The 16,619-nt window shown below is 41.8% G+C and overlaps 1 protein-coding gene and 1 long non-coding RNA gene across 2 annotated transcripts in view; one reads left to right on the top strand and one right to left on the bottom strand.

Annotated features, from left to right (window-relative positions):
- ARL8B (ADP ribosylation factor like GTPase 8B) overlaps positions 1 to 16,619 on the bottom strand; it is a 57,601-nt gene that overhangs the window by 20,236 nt on the left and 20,746 nt on the right.
- The window catches only part of LOC107970547 (uncharacterized), a 45,601-nt gene that overhangs the window by 26,943 nt on the left and 2,039 nt on the right, over positions 1 to 16,619 (top strand). The window contains exon 3 of the long non-coding RNA XR_010155487.1: positions 2,576 to 2,665. This is a non-coding gene — a long non-coding RNA (uncharacterized LOC107970547). The remainder of the gene's footprint in view (positions 1 to 2,575; positions 2,666 to 16,619) is intronic.

The following is a 16,619-nucleotide window of genomic DNA, read 5'->3' as shown; positions in this document are numbered from 1 at the left end:
TTTAAAAGGTCTCTAAAGATTATTTCATATGATCACTATACCTTTCATTAACAGCATTCTAGTAACGGTGCTACTAAATCCATAGCCAAAAAACTGCTGAATAAAAATTCAACTTGCTTGTCTGTGATTAGTTTGCTAGTGAGTATCCCTTGTCAACCAACCAGCAGTTTCACTCAAACATTCAGAAACATCGATGAGCCAACAGCAACATAAAAAGGGACACTAAAAGAAATCTTAGTGCTAGAGAGCTCAAGCAAATAACACTTTTTGTCAACTTGTGAAGTCACTAAAGTTATCTGGATATATTTCCCATGAAAATCAAAGGTCGGCCATAATCCTTAATAAACACCTGCATTTTTACATAAAAAGATGATTACCGTCCACATGCAGGCTGCGTGGGGTTCTAAAGTAGGGAGCATGAGTGTTGAGGTTATTAGTATACCAGTCACATTTTCAGGCCTTGATACTATTGTCCTGGTTGGTCTCTAAACATCTGTACTACTTTTTGAATGTTTGCGTTTCTAACATAAAAACTTTTTAAAATTAAGAAAATAACTTTATTTAGAAGTTTATTTTCTTCTTTCTTGGGAAAACTGGGTATTTTGGGAACTAAAATGAGAAAAAGACTTGTCATTGTGTGCCCTTCTATGAGTACAAATGCTGCTTGTTCATTAAAAAAACTGTAAAAAAGTTTCTTCCTAAATCTATTTCTAGGTTTCTATTACTGAACTTAAAAAGGGGGATTTCTAGAGCTACCCAAATGATCTTAGTAAGATATGTATGTAACAAAAATCCTTCAGTCTTTTTTCTTTTTCTTTTTTTTTTTTTTTTGAGACGGAGTTTCACTCTTGTTGCCCAGGCTAGAGTGCAATGGCGCGATCTCGGCTCACCCCAAACTCCACCTCCCAGGTTCAAGGGATTCTCCTGCCTCAGCCTCCCAAGTAGCTGGAATTACAGGCATGCACCACCACACCCAGCTAATTTTGTATTTTCAGTAGAGACAGGGTTTCTCCATATTGGTCAGGCTGGTCTTGAACTCCCAACCTCAGGTGATCCACCCACCTTGGCCTCCCAAAGTGCTGGGATTACAGGCATGACCCACCGCACCTGGCATTTTTTTTTTTTTTTTGAGACAGAGTCACTCTGTCACCCAAGCTGGAGTACACTGATGTGATCGTGGCTCACCACAGCCTCAACCTCCCGGGCTCGGGTGATCCTCCCTCCTCAGCCTCCCAAGTAACTGGGACTACAGGCACACACTACCACGTTTGGCTCACTTTTGTATTTTGTACCAAAAATACAAAATTTGAGCCAGGCGTGGTGGTGCATGCCCACATGTAGGGTTTTGCCATGTTGCCCAGGCTGGTCTCGAACTCCTGCGCTCAAGTGATCCTCCAACCTTGGCCTCCCAAAGTGCTGGGGTTACGGGCATGAGCCACCATGCATTGCTGTCCTTCAGTTTTAGAAAAACAAATAAATCCCTTACGGAGGAAGACTTCAGCATATACTACAAATTTGTAAGCCATAAACAACAGAATGAATTTCATATTCATTAAAATTTTAAAAGCCTAATCTTTATCAAGACCTATTAAAGTAAGACATAATCAAGGGACTAATAAAATAAAATTTTAAATGTCATTTATAAAGCCTACTAAAACAGTAGTCACATAACTGATAAACAACCATTTCAGTTTAACATAAAGAGTTTCAGTGGCTCTAGAATTACTGTAAGAGACCCTGTTCATTTTTTCAGGTAATAAATGTTAAAACAATGATATACAGGCAGTGTTATTCTGGTGGTTATAACGGACCCTGGAGACAGTCACACTAGGTAACAACTCTGACGTTACCTCTTGCCTATCAGTGTGCCCTTCTTACACACTCCTTAACTTTGTAATGCCTTACTTTGCCCAAATATAAAATGGAGATAACCACAGTCTCTACCTCACAGAGCTGTTTAAAAGTAAAATGAATTAAAACACATACAGCATTTTGAACAGTGCTTGGTACAGGGAAAGCATTCAATGTTTGCTACCATCACCCAGGGTCCATGAAACGTGACATTACCTGTTCCTTCCACTGAATACCATTACCTGTTCCTTCCACTGAATACAACTAAAACCCTGGACAGAATGCATGCCCCAGGCTGGGCGCGTGGCTCACACCTGTAATCCCAGTACTTTGGGAGGCCAAGGTGGGAAGATTACTTGAGGTCATAATTTCAAGACCAGCCTGGCCAACATAGTGAAACCCCACCTCTACTAAAAATACAGAAATGAGCCGGGAGTGGTGGCAAAGTGGTAAGCACCTGTGATCCTAGCTACTTTGGAGGCTGAGGCAGGACAATCATTTGAACCCAGGAGGCGGAGGTTGCAGTGAGCTGAGATCGCTCCACTGCACTCCAGCCTGGGCAACAGAGCAAGATTCCATCTCAAAATACATTAAAAAAAAAAACCTCTCTGAGGACTCTGAAAAGTAAATGGTAGCAGATAGATTTGAGAAGGGAACTAGAACTTGAAGCACAATCAATCTGGTGCTCTTTCTTACTTTTGCTTGTTTTCTCCCAATCTTCCAGTCTGGATACAAAGGCAGCCCAATTTCTAGAAATGTATACCAGCCATGAAGAGATAAAGCTCCAAGAGGAGATTTCTCTTTCTGGTATAAGGTATGTGTGTGTATATGGGGGGCGATAAGGTTGGGAGTGTGAGGAATACAGAGTGGGAGAAATCCATTATTTCCACCCTCTCTCTTGCCATTGCACCCAGACAAAACCAAGCCTGGAAGCTGTGCACACTTAAGGCAGCTATGGACCAGCTGTACTTACGGAGAAGAAAATCCTCTCTGACCAGAAAACTGTGGTCTAACTTAAGTGCTTTGGGGAGGGGAGGGAGTAGAGTGGTATGGAGAAAGAACTTGTGTTGCTTTGGGGTTTTTTTTGTTTTGTTTGTTTTTTTGCGATTCCTTCTCCTACCTTGTGGCCCCTGAGACAGATTCAACTGAGGGAAAGGCAGGAGCCTCAAGCTTTCCAGGCTCAGGACCAGGAAGTGGGAGATGGGAGACTAAGACAGTATCAAGGAAACTCAGAAGGGAACGAACTGGAGTAATACATCTGATAAAGTTGTGTATGAACTCCTGGGCTCACCCCCAAGCTGTGACATATGGATCTGATCCCAAACAGCACAAAGGCTTTGAGAACTAAACTATAAGGTAGACCACCACCCAAGTGCCTGGTTGACCCCTGTGTGGCACATAGCCAGAAATGACCCAAATAGCACCAGCAAGGCTTTGAAAACTAACATCATATTAGAACCAAAGCCCATAGAAGGTGGGTTGGATCTTGTGGCCTAAACTGAGTTAACTGTCTGCTGTAACAAAACAAAATAACAAATCAATATTCTCCACAGGATTTAAACAAAACCTAGAATGTCGCAGTAGTCAAAGTATCCAAAACAACTGAAAAATGAAGAAGAATAAAAGAAGAATCCAAAAGTATCCAAAATAACTGAACATATGAAGAATCATGGCTGGGCACAGTGACTGGCTCATGTCCGTAATCCTAGCATTCTGGGAGGCTGGGGGCGGGGAGGCGGGGACAGGGATCACTTGAGGTCAGGATTTCAAGACCAGCCTGGCCAACATGGTGAAATCCCATCTCTACTAAAAACACAAAAATTAGCTGGGTGTGGTGGCGCATGCCTGAAATCCCATTTGAGGCTGGGCATGGTGGCTCAGGCCTATAATACCAGCACTTTGGGAGGCCAAGGCGGGTGGATCACTTGAGGTCAGGAGTTGGAGACCAGCATGGCCAACATGGCAAAACCCCATCTCTACTGAAAATACAAAAATTCACTGGGCATGGTGGTGTGTGCCTGTAATCCCAGCTACCTGGAGGCTGAGGCAAGAGAATCGCTTGAACTTGGGAGGCAGAGGTTGCAGTGAGACAGGATCGTGCCACTGCACTCCAACCTGGGTGACAGTGTGAGACTCCGTCTCAAAAAACAAAACCAAACAAACAAACGAACAACTGAAAAAAAAAAAAAAAGGCAGTAAACTCTGGGGAAGGGGGAGAGTCTGATTTCCAGGGTTACAACATTATTAGATTCAAATTTCCAGTTTTCAACAAAAAAAAAATCACGAAGCATAAAAGAGACAGGGAAGTATGGTCCATTCAAAGGAAAAAAAATTAACCAACAGAAACTGACCCTGAGGAAGACCAGTAAACAATTATCTTAGGCCAAGTGCGGGGGCTGACGCCTATAATCCCAGCACTTTGGGAGGCTGAGGCAGGCAGATCACTTGAGGTCAGCAGTTTGAGACCAGCCTGGCTAACACAGTGTAACGCCATCTCTAACAAAAATACAAAAATTAGATGGGCATGGTGGTGTGCACCTGTAGTCTCGGCTACTAGGGGTGCTGAGGCTCAAGAATCACTTGAACCTAGGAGGCGGAGGTTGCAGTGAGCTGAGATCGCGCCACTGCACTCCAGCCTAGGTGACAGAGCAAGACCCTGTCTCAAAAACAAAAACAACACACACACACACACACACACACACACACACACACACACACACATTATCTTAAAGGTACTCAAAGAACAAAAAAAAAAAAAAAAAAAAAACAACAGAAAAATGCAAGAAAACTATGTACGAACAAAATAGAAATACCAATAAAGAGGTAGAAAACTGAAAAAGATGCCGAAAAGAAAGTGTTCAGAGTTGAAAAGTACAATAAAGCAAATGAAAAATTTACTAGAGGAACACAAAGGCTGATTTGACCAGGCGGGGGTGGGGGGGCACGGGGAATCAACAAACCTGAGGATAGGACAAATGGAATTAATTATTCAGTCTGAGTCAGAGAAAGAAAAAAAAAATGAAGAAAAGTGAACAGAGCCCAAGGGACCTATGGGACACCATCAAGAAAGCCAACATGCACACTGTGGAAGTCCTAAAAGAAGACAGATAATAGGAGGCAGAGACATAATTGGAAGAAATAATGACCCAAAACTCCCCAAATTTGGTGAAAGACATGAACATAAACATCCAAGAAGCTCATCAAACTCCAAGTAGGATGAACTTAAAGAGATCTATACCAAGACAAATTATAAACAAGCTATTAAAAGACAGACAGATATAATCTTGAAAGCAGCAAGAGGCAACTCATCAAATATAAATAATCAATAGTAGCAGCAGATTTATCAGAAACTTCAGAATTCAGAAGGCAATGGGCCAGTATATTCAAAGTGCTAAATGAAAAAACAAAAACTGTTAACCGAGAATCCTATTTTCAGCTAAAATGTCCTTCAAAAGTTGGAGAAAAATTAAAACATTCCCAGATAAACAAAAGCTGAGGAAATTACTACTAGACCTGACCTGTAAGATAAAATAAAGGGAATTCTGCAGGTTGAAATGAAAGGATAGTAACTTGGGCCAAGCCCAGTAGCTCATGCCTGTAATCCCAGCACTTTGGGAGGCTGAAGTGGGAGGATCACTTGAGGTCAGGAGTTCGAGAACAGCCTGGCCAACATGGTGAAAACACAAGTCTACTTTAAAAACAAACAAACAAACAAAAACAACCACAAAAATCCACCGGGCATGGTAGCATGCCCCTGTAATCCCAGCTACTCAGAAGGCTGAGACAGGAGAATCACGTGAACCCCGGAGGCAGAGGTTGCAGTGAGCCAAGATCATGCCACTGCACTCCAGCCTGGGCAACAGAGCAAGACTAATCATAGACAGAAGGTAGAATAGTGGTTGCTAGGGTGGTGCTGGGGTGAATGAGGAGTTACTGTTTAATGGGTACAGAGTTTCAGTTCTACAAGATAAAAAGAGTTCCTGGAGATGGATAGCAGTAATGGTTGCATTCAATATGAAGGTACTTAACATCACCGAACACTTAAAAATGTTGAAGACACAACCTGGCCAACATAGTGAAGCCCCATCTCTACCAAAAAACAAAAATTAGCTGGGCATGGTAGTGGATGCCTATAGTCCCAGCTACTCGGGAGGCTGAGGCATGAGAATCACTTGAACCTGGAAGGCAGAGGTTGCACTGAGCCAAGATCGTACCAGTGCACTCCACCCTGGGCAACACAGTGAGACCCTGTCTCAAAAAAAAAAAAAAGTTATTTTACCGCCAATAAATTTTTTTTTTAAAAAATGAACAAAACTGTGAAATGAACAGGATCTGTGGGACAATATAAAAAGGACTAACAGTCATGTCAAAGTCCTGGAATAAGAGAGAGAGTAATTCAGGAAAAAATACTTGAAAAAAATGACTGAAAATTTCCAAAATTTCCAAAGACAAAATTACAGTCAAGAAGTACAACAAACACTAAGCAGGGTAAGCAGAAAGAAATCCACATCCAGGTATATCACAATTAAACTGCTATAACCAAAGACAAGAAAATATCTTAAAAGCAGCCAAAGAGAAATGATGCATGACATTAGAGAATAACAATTGAAACGACTACAAATTTCCCATCAGAAACAATCAAAGCCTCTTCTGAAGTGCTGGAGGGGAAAAAAAAAAAAAAGACTATCAGTCTGAAATTCTATATTCAGCAAAAATATCTTTTAGGAATTAAGGTCATAAAGACATTCTCAGATGCAGGAAAACTAAACTAAACTAAAATCTGTAGCCAGCAGACGTGCTCTAAAAGAAATGTTAAAGGAAGTTCTCCAGGCATAAGAGAAACTACCAGAGGGAAAGCTGGGACTTCAAAAATGAAGAGAAGTCAAAAGAAATGATAAATACCTGGGTAAATATAATAAACTCTTCTCCCCTTAAATACTTTAAAATGTTTGATGGCTGAAAGGAAAAAATTTTTTTTTCAAAGAATAGGTAAAATTCGACATTGGTGTCGTTTTCCATTTAGGTAGGTGTACGTATTAGTCCATTTTCACGCTGCTGATAAACACATATCCAAGAGTGGGCAATTTACAAAAGAAAGAGGTTTAATGGATTTAACAGTTCCATGTGGCTGGGGAAGCCTCACAATCATGGTGGAAGGCAAGCAGGAGCAAGTCACTCTTACATGGATGGCAGCAGGCAAAGAGAGAGCTTGTGTAGAGAAACTCCCTTTTTTAAAACCATCAGATCTCATAAGATTAATTCACTATCAGGAAAACAGCATGGGGGAAGATCTGCCCCATAATTTAATCACCTCCCACCAGGTTCCTCCCATGACACATGGGAATTGTGGGACTTCAAAGAGGAGATTTGGGTGGGGACACAGCCAAGTCCTATCAGTGTAATACCGATAATGACTACAATATAAAGGGGGGAAGGTAAAGGGGCCTCTACGTTGCTAAGGTTTCTACATCCTACATTAAGTGATATACATTAATTCTAAGTGGACTGGGAAATGCATACTTGTAAACTCTAGAAGAACCACTGCAAGGAACAGTCAAAACCCCAATAGAGAAATTAAAATTAATATAAAAACACTCCACTGAAATCAGCAAAGGTAAAATAAGAACAAAACCAAAGGCACTGAACAGAAAACAAATAATTAAATGATTATTTGAACTAAATACTATGTTTAAACTAAGTCTTAAATATCAATAATTACATTAAAAGGCAATGGTCTAAACACATCAATGAAAAGACAGAAACTGTCAAAATGTATTTTTTTAAAAAGACCCAACCATATGTTGTCTTCAATAAACCCAGATTTTGTCCAGGCACAGTGGCTCATGCCTGTAATTCCAGCACTTTCAGAGGCCAAGGAGGATCACTTGAGGCTAGCAGTTCGAGACCAGCCTGAGCAACCTAGCAAGACTCTATCTCTACAAAAAATTTAAAAATTAGCTAGGTGTGGCGGCACGCACCCTTAGTCCCAAGCTACTCAAAAGGCTGAGGTGGGAGGATTGTTTAAGTCCAGGAGTTGGAGGTGGCAGTGAGCCTTGATCACATCACTGAATTCCAGCCTGGCAACAGAGCAAGAAAAAAGAAGAAAGAAAAGAGGAAAGAAGAGAAACCCACTTTAATATAATTTAGGGAGAGGTAAGTTAGAAGTAAAAAGATAGAAAGACAAACACCATGCAACCACTTATCACAGAAAGCTGAAATAATTATTTTAATATCAGAAGAAAAAGCCGACTTCAAAGCAAGAAAATATACCAAGGATAAAGAGGGACATTACATAATAAAAGGATGAATTCACCAAGAAGAAGGTATAACATCCTAAATGAGTATGCACCTAACAAAACTTCAAAACACATAAAGCAAAAATTGATAGAATTGAAATAAACCCACAATTATAATTAGAGATTTCAACATTCCTCTCATGTTAATTGATAGGGAGAAAACCAGCAAGGATGTAGAACTTACCACAACAACCAATTGGATCTACTTCACAGTTACAGAACATCTCATTAAAAAAGAATACACATTCTTTTCAAATGCACATGGGAACATTCACTCAACCATATTCTGAGCCACAAATCAAAGCTTTGCCTGGGCACAATGGCTCATGCCTACAGTCTCGATACTTTGGGAGGCCAAGGTGGGAGGATGACTTAAGCCTAGGATTCAAGACTGGCCTAAGTTACATGGCGAGACTCGGTCTCTACAAAAAAATTATAAAAATTAGCCAGACGTGGTCGTGCGAGCCTGTGGTCCCAGGTACTCAGGAGGCTGAGGCTGACGTGGGTGGACTGCTTGAGCCTGGGAGGTTGAGGGTGCAGCCAGCCGTGATCACACACCACTGCAGCCCAGCCTGGAGGAAGACAGCAAGATCCTATCTCCAAGGGGGGGGAGAAAAGCTTCACAAATGTAAAAGGATTCAAGTCATACAAAAATCATACAAAGTATGTTCTTTCACCATAATGGAATTAAACTAGAAATAATTAATATAAAGCTATCTGGAAATAACCAAATACTTGGCTATATAATCTATTGGTCACAGAAGGAAGCCTCAAGGGAAAATAAAAACATGTTGAACTAAATGAGAAACATGTCAGAATTTGTATAATGCAGCTAATCAGTGCTCAGAAGAAAATGTATAGACTCAAATGCTTATATGTTTTAGAGACAGGGTCTTGCTCTGTCGCCCAGGCTGGAGGGCAGTGACATAATCATAGCTCACTGCAGCCTCAGACTCCTGAGGTTCAAGCAATTCTTCTACCTCATCCTCCCAAGTAGCTGGGACTACAGGCACACTTCACTATGCCCAGCTTCAAATGCTTATATTAGAAAAGAAGAAATGTCTCAAATTAACAATCTAAGCCCCCTATTTAAGAAATTAGAAAAAGAGCAAAATAAATCCAAAACAAGCAGAGGGAAATGGTAAGAGCAGTAAATAATACTGAACACAGAAAAACTTTGAAGCAAATCAGTGAAACCAAAAGCTGATTCTCTAAAAAGATAATTAAAATTGATAAACAAAGGAAAATAAATAAAAATCACCAATATCAGTAAGGACATCACTACAGACTCCACCGACATTAAAAAAGATAAATAAGAGAATACTATAAACACGCTATGCTCATAAATTCAACAACTTTGATGAAATGAACCTATTTCTTGAAAATCACAAACTACCAAACACACTGGAAGAAAAAACGGCCCTCTCTCTACTGAAGAAATTGAATCACTAACTTAAAAGCTCCTTAAAAAGAAATCCCGGGACTAGAATTATTTTCCTGCTGAATTCTACCAACTATTTTATTTTATTTTATTTTATTTTATTTTATTTTATTTTATTTTGAGACAGAGTCTCACTCTATCACCCACGGTGGAGTGCAGTGGAGCAATCCTGGCTCACTGCAAGCTTCGCCTCCCGGGTTCAAGTGATTCTCCTGCCTCAGCCTCCTGAGTAGCTGGGATTACAGGCATGTGCCACTACGCCCAGCTAAGTTTTGTATTTTTAGTAGAGACAGGGTTTCACCATGTTGGCCAGGCTGGTCTTGAACTCCTGACCTCAAGTGATCTGCCCACCTTGGCCTACCAAAGTACTGGGATTACAGATGTGAGCCACCATGCCTGGCTCCAAACTTTATTTATTTATTTATTTATTTATTTATTTTGACATGGAGTCTCGCTCTGTCACCAAGGCTGGAGTGCAGTGGCAAGATCTCGGCTCACTGCAACCTCTGCCTCCTGGGTTCAAGCAATTCTCCTACCTCAGCCTCCCAGTAGCTGGGATTACAGGCGTGTGCCACCATGCCTGGCTAATTTTTGTATTTTTAGTAGAGATGGGGTTTCACCATGTTAGTCAGGCTGGTCTTGAACTCTCAACCTCAGGTGATCCCCCTGCCTCAGCCTCCCGAAGTGCTGGGATTACAAGCGTAAGCCACCGTGCCCAGCCCTAATTCTACCAAACATTAAAGAATAACACGAATTCTACATAATCTCCAAAAACAGAAGAGGCACGAACACTTCCAAACTCATTTTATGAGCCCTGCATTACCCTCATACCAAAAAGTAGCTCACAATATTCAAAAGGACTGACACACTGTCCTAAAACAAGTACAATGATATAAGATACTTAACAGCAAGCAAGAGGGATATATCACTGCAGCTAGAATATTCATGCCAATCCACAGCAAAGTTCTACAAACTAAAGGATTTGTGCAATTGGGGTCAAGACCTTGACTAAAACATCTATCGTGTGCTGAATGGTCTAAATTGTCAAGTTTGTCCAACCAAATGTGGTAGGGATGAGGGGTGTGAGAAAACATTTTAAATGGTCCATTTTCAAGTCATAATAAACCTAAGGACTGGCAGCCAGCCTGCGGATGTAACAAACTGCACAGCTCACGCACCTAGAAGGTCATGATAAGTGAACAGACTGTAGAAGAGGGGTCAGCCCATAAAAGGAAAGAAAGTTTTGTTATTGGGAAATCGAAACTTAAGTGGGGAAGGGGACCAGGATATAACCTTCTAAGGGTGATAATAAAACTTACACAACGTCTGGGAAGATTGTAACTCCACAGTACTCAACCAATGAAGAACTGGGGGAGGGACTTGTGTGCTAGGAGATAAATTGCCTGTCGTAACTGCCCCAGGTGTGCCTGCCTACCACACACGGGATGGTGTCTCCGAGTCCATTTTTTGGGTTTGCATGGGTGAATGTGTGTTTCTCACAAACCTGGGGGCCCAACTAGGATCTCTGTGCCTGCATGGAGTGGAACTCCGGTCAAGGGGGAGACACATCCCATCAATTTAGGTGGCCTGCTCTGTCTGGGTATTCCAGCACCCGGCAGAGGCCATAGACAAACCCAAGACTGTTATTCCAGAGGCAGCAGAGACAACACAGGGAGAAAAGCACACACTGCAGCAACCAGGCAACCTTGTGCAGGAGCCCAGGTAGGAAAATTAGACTGTAAGTACTGCCTTAGAGGTTGGGCATTTTCAGAGGTCAAGTGTGTGCAACTGAGATGTATCTTAGATATGAAGCAAGTGCGGAGTCCCAATCCACGGTTCCGTTCTCCTGCGAGGCAAACAGCCAGAGACGGACAAACCGATTCTCAGGGTGTGCAAGAAACCTCTAGTAGCGTGGGTCGAGTACACAGGGAAAAAAGCTCAGACATAGAGGCTGATCAAAAATGGGAAACAGAAATCCTAGACCTAGGGTACAAATCAAAGAGGGAGCCAAAGAGACTCCCTCTGACATTCCCCCAGATAGTCCTTTGGGGAGAATGCTGAAGGTTTGAAGGGACAACCCTTGAACCAGGGAAAAGGAAAAGCAAAAGATAAGGCATCGCTGTTTTATCTGGCCCAAAGATCCTATTCATAAGCCTTCGATCTTTTTTGGCCTAAGTTTGGCTCAGATGAGGATTGGGTGTGCCAAGCTTTAATTCTCTATGTGAATGATAAAACTCCATCCTCACAAGAAGAGGTAGGTTACACTCTGCTGGATCAAAAAATTAGCTCCCATGTTCCCCCTCAAAGAAGAAGAAAAAGAACCTAATAAAAAGCCCTCACCCAGTGAAAGGCCCTGGAACCTCCTATCATGCATGCCCCTCCATACATCTCACAAAATAGTGGACAGGAAAATCAAGGGGCAGCAGGAGGGTTAGAGGAAGATAGACCTGGAGACCACAGGAGAGCCAAACCAACTGCTCCTTTAAATCCTTATCCAAATTTAAGAAAAGAATTAGAACAGTGTAAGAGGGATACTGAGAACTTCCCTATCCCTTCCACACAGCAGGCATCTAGCAATGTTCCCTCTTAGGGAGGCTCCCATGGGACACGGAGATACTGGCTTTGTAAATGCTCCTCTTACAAGTACTGAAGTTAAGAATTTCAAGAAGGAAATGAAATCACTCCTAGAAGATGCCCTCAGTTTAGCAGTCCAGCTGGACCAATTCGTAGGACCCAGCTTTTACACCTGGGCTGAAATGATATCTATCATGAATAGCCTATTCACAGGAGAAGAAAGGGGAATGATTAGGAGAGCAGCCATGACCATCTGGGAGAGGCAACACCCTCCTGGGCAAGAAGTCTTGCCAGCTGAACAAAAATCTCCAAATGTTGATCCCAAATGGGATAATAATAAGCCCAGGGACCAAGCCCAAATGCAGGACCTCAGAGAATAATTAAAGGGATCAAAGAGTCCACTCCTAGGACACAAAATGTCTCAAAGGCATTCGAGATTCAACAAGAAAAAGAGAAAATTCCCTCCGCATTCCTGTAGAGGCTCAAAAATCACATGAGAAAATTAGATCCGGAGGACCCAGTAGGGCAAGGCCTTTTGAAGGCTAACTTTGTAACATAGAGCTGGCCTGACATTACAAAAAAATTAGACAAGATTGATGGATAGAATAAAAAACTGATTAAGGAATTATTCAGGGAAGCTCAGAAGGTCTTTGTAAGGACAGAGGAAGAGAAGCAAAAACAAAAAGCAAAAATCATGGTTTCCACTGTGGAAGAGGTAGTCAGAAAAACGTTAAATCAAAATCCCCCTCAAAGGAGGGAAGGGAATGATAGATTCTGACATAGAGAAAGAAGGGAAACGCAGGAAAAAGCTCCTAAGACTAAGAGTGGATGTTACGAGTGTGGAAAGCCAGGGCATTTTAAGAGAATGTCCTGAATAGAAAAAAGAAGACCCCAATAGCAAAGACTTGGAACCAACCCAAATGTCCAACAATGATAGACTGGATTAAGAAAATGTGGCATATATACACCATGGAATACTATGCAGCCATAAAAAAGGATGAGTTCATGTCCTTTGCAGGGACATGGATGAAGCTGGAAACCATCATTCTGAGCAAACTATCGCCAAGGACAGAAAACTAAACATTGCATGTTCTCACTCATAGGTGGGAACTGAACAATGAGAACACCTGGACACAGGGTGGGGAACATCACATACCAGGGCCTGTCGTGGGGTAGGAGGAGGCGGGGGATAGCATTAGGAGATATACCTAATGTAAATGACGAGTTAGTGGGTGCAGCACACCAGCATGGCACACGTATACATATGTAACAAACCTGCATGTTGTGCACATGTACCCTAGAACTTAAAAGTATAAATCAAAAAAAAAAAAGAGGAAGAAAAGGTAATCCCCCTCATGACCATTAATGAAGACTATTGGGGTCAGAGGTTCCTTCTGAGTAGGTCCCACTAGGAACCCTTGATAAATTTGAAGGTGGGACCTGAGGAAAAAGAAGGGACATTTTTGGTTGATACTGGGGCGGCTTGCTCCTCCCTAATTCACCAAGGGGTACCAAACCAGGGAAAAATTGACAGTATCAGGGATTAAAAGGGAGAGATTTCAGGTTCCAATATTCAAGAAAATGTTAATTAGATTGGGACCAGAACAAATTGAGAGGTCACTCTTATATGTTCCCAAAGCAGAAACTAACCTCCTGGGTGGAGACCTGACTGTGAGATTGGGTTTAGAATTAGGAATACAGGCAGAACAATTAAAAGTAATAATGGGCCTCCTAATAAAGGAGGAAGAAAGACAAAATAATCCCCATGTGTCGATTAGAAAAAGGCAACAGGGGAGGGTTAAAAATCACACCCTTACAGATTGAACTAAAACAACCAGGAGAAGTAGTTTGCAGAAAACAATATCCCATTTCTACTGAAGGGAGAAAAAGGCTCCAACCAGTAATAGAGGAATTAATTAAAGATGGACTATTAGAACCCTGCATGTCACCATACAATACTCCAATTCTCCCAGTCAAAAAGCCTGATGGGTCGTATAGATTGGTGCAAAATCTAAGGACTATAAATCAAATTGTCCAGACCTGCCACCCTGTGGTGCCCAAGCCCTACTCCCTCCTTAGTAAGATACCCTATGAACATAAGTGGTTCAGTGTGGTGGATCTAAAAGATGCATTCTGGGCATGTCCCCTAGACCTTAGGAGTAGGGACCTCTTTGCCTTTGAATGGGAAAATCCTATAACTGCGAGAAAACAACAATACCACTGTACTGTGCTGCAAGAAGGCTTCACGGAAGCCCCAAACTTATTTGGTCAAGTCTTAGAAAAAGTCCTGGAGGAATTCCAACCTTCCAGGGGAACCCAGTTGTTACAATATGTAAATGATCTTTTAATTTCTGGGGAGAGGAGAGCCAAGGTATCAGAAACCACTATAATAATTTCCTAGGAGAGAGGGGATTGCAAGTCTCTAAAAACAAACTGCAGTCTGTAGAAAAAGAAGTTAAATATTTAGGACACCTGATTAGTGAAGGAAAGAGAATAAACCCAGAGAGAATATCAGGAATAGAGGGTCTAACTTTTCCTAAGACCAAGAGAGAACTCTGAAAATTTTTAGGTTTAACTGGCTATTGTAGGTTATAGATTAACTCATATGCTCAAAAGACAAAGATTGTGTATCTGAAACTACTAGAGGAGGAACCTGATTCCTTGCAATGGTCCCCAGAAGAAATTCAGGCAGTGAAAGAACTAAAGCAGGCCCTCATTACAGCCCCGGCCCTAGTCCTCCCATCTTTAGAGAAACCATTCCATCTGTTTGTAACAGTAGACCAGGGCATGCCCCTTGCGGTGCTCACTCAAACCTGGGGAGGGAAGAGGCAACATATTGCTTTTGTCTCCAAGCTCCTTGATCCTGTCTCTCTCGGGTGGCCCGAATGTGTGCAAGCAGTAGCTGCCACAGCCCTGCTGGTAGAGGAGAGTCGAAAGCTATCCTTTGGTGGGGCCCTAATAGTAAGCACCCCACACCAGGTCAGGAATATATTAAATCAAAAAGCCGGGAGATGGTTACTGGATTCTCAGATTCTAAAATATGAAGCCATATTACTAGAAAAAAAAGATTTGGTCATAACAACAAATACTTGCCTGAATCCAGCCAGTTTCCTATACAAAGGAGAGAACAAAGAGCCATCAGACCATAACTGCTTAGATATCACTGAATACAAAATCAAAGCTAAACCTGCCCTTAGGGAAGCTCCACAACATGATGGGATAAGGCTGTTTGTGGATGGGTTGTCCCAAGTGGATAGATGGCAAGAGACATAATGGTTATGCTATCACTGATGGAAATAAACACTCCTTATGTGAGAAAGGTAGATTACCTAATGGTTGGTTGGCCCAAACCTGTGAATTATATGCTTTTAACCAGGCGCTAAAGCTCCTTGAAGGCCAAGAAGGCACTATATTCACTAATTCTAAATATGCCTATGGGGTAGTACACACTTTTGGAAAAATCTGGACAGTGCAGGGCCTAATAAATAGCAGGGGAAAAGAATTGGTACATGGGGAACTGGTCAAACAGGTTTTAGAAAGCCTCCAGCTTCCAGCAGAGGTTGCCATAGTTCGCATAAATGGTCATCAGAAAGGTAACACTATAGAAGCTGTAGGAAACAAGCTTGCAGATAAAGCTGCTATGCAAGCCTCCCTGGAGGAAGAAATTAGACTATTTAGCCTGATCCCAGACATCCCTAAGGTAGTATTAAGGCCCCAGTTTACCAGAAAGGAGAAGGAAGAATTAGAATAGGGGTCACACAAACTGAAAACGGGAAGTGGGTACTTCCTGATGGGACAGAAATAAGTAAACCCCTGATGAGAGAACTAACGTCTGTATTACACAAAGGGAGTCAATGGGGACCCCAGGCTCTGTGTAATACAATACATAGGAATGATGAGTGTATAGGGAGTTACACTTTCGCTAAACAAGTACGTGGAAGCTGTGTAACTTGTCAAAGGATAAACAAAAAGGTGATTAGAAAACAGGCCACAGGAGGAAGACCTCCCAGACTAAGACCATTTCAAAGCATTCAAATAAATTTCACAGAAATGCCCAAAGTAGGAAAACTAAAGTATTTACTGGTGATCAGAGATCACCTTTCTGGCTAGGTGGAAGTCTTTCCACTCCCAACAGCCACTGCTGGGAATGTGGTCAAAATAAAATTAGAACAGAATGTACCTAGATTTGGCCTGGTGGAAAATATTAATTCAGACAATGGGAGCCACTTTACCTCAAGGGTATTAAGGGGAATTATGGAAGGTTTACAAATTAGATGGGATTATCACACTCCTTGGTATCCCCCTTCCTCTAGAAAGGTAGAAAGAATGAATCAAACTCTCAAAAAGCATATCACCAAACTAATCTTAGAAACTAAAATGCCTTGAATGAAATGTCTCCCAATAGCACTCCTCAGAATTAGGACAGCCCCAAGAAAAGACTCGGGATTGTCCCCCTA

The sequence above is a fragment of the Pan troglodytes genome, chromosome 2 (genome assembly GCF_028858775.2).
Source record: "Pan troglodytes isolate AG18354 chromosome 2, NHGRI_mPanTro3-v2.0_pri, whole genome shotgun sequence".
Lineage (NCBI taxonomy): Eukaryota > Metazoa > Chordata > Mammalia > Primates > Hominidae > Pan > Pan troglodytes.
The sequence above is the reverse complement of the archived record's forward strand: the minus strand, read 5'-3'. Positions and strand labels throughout refer to the sequence as shown.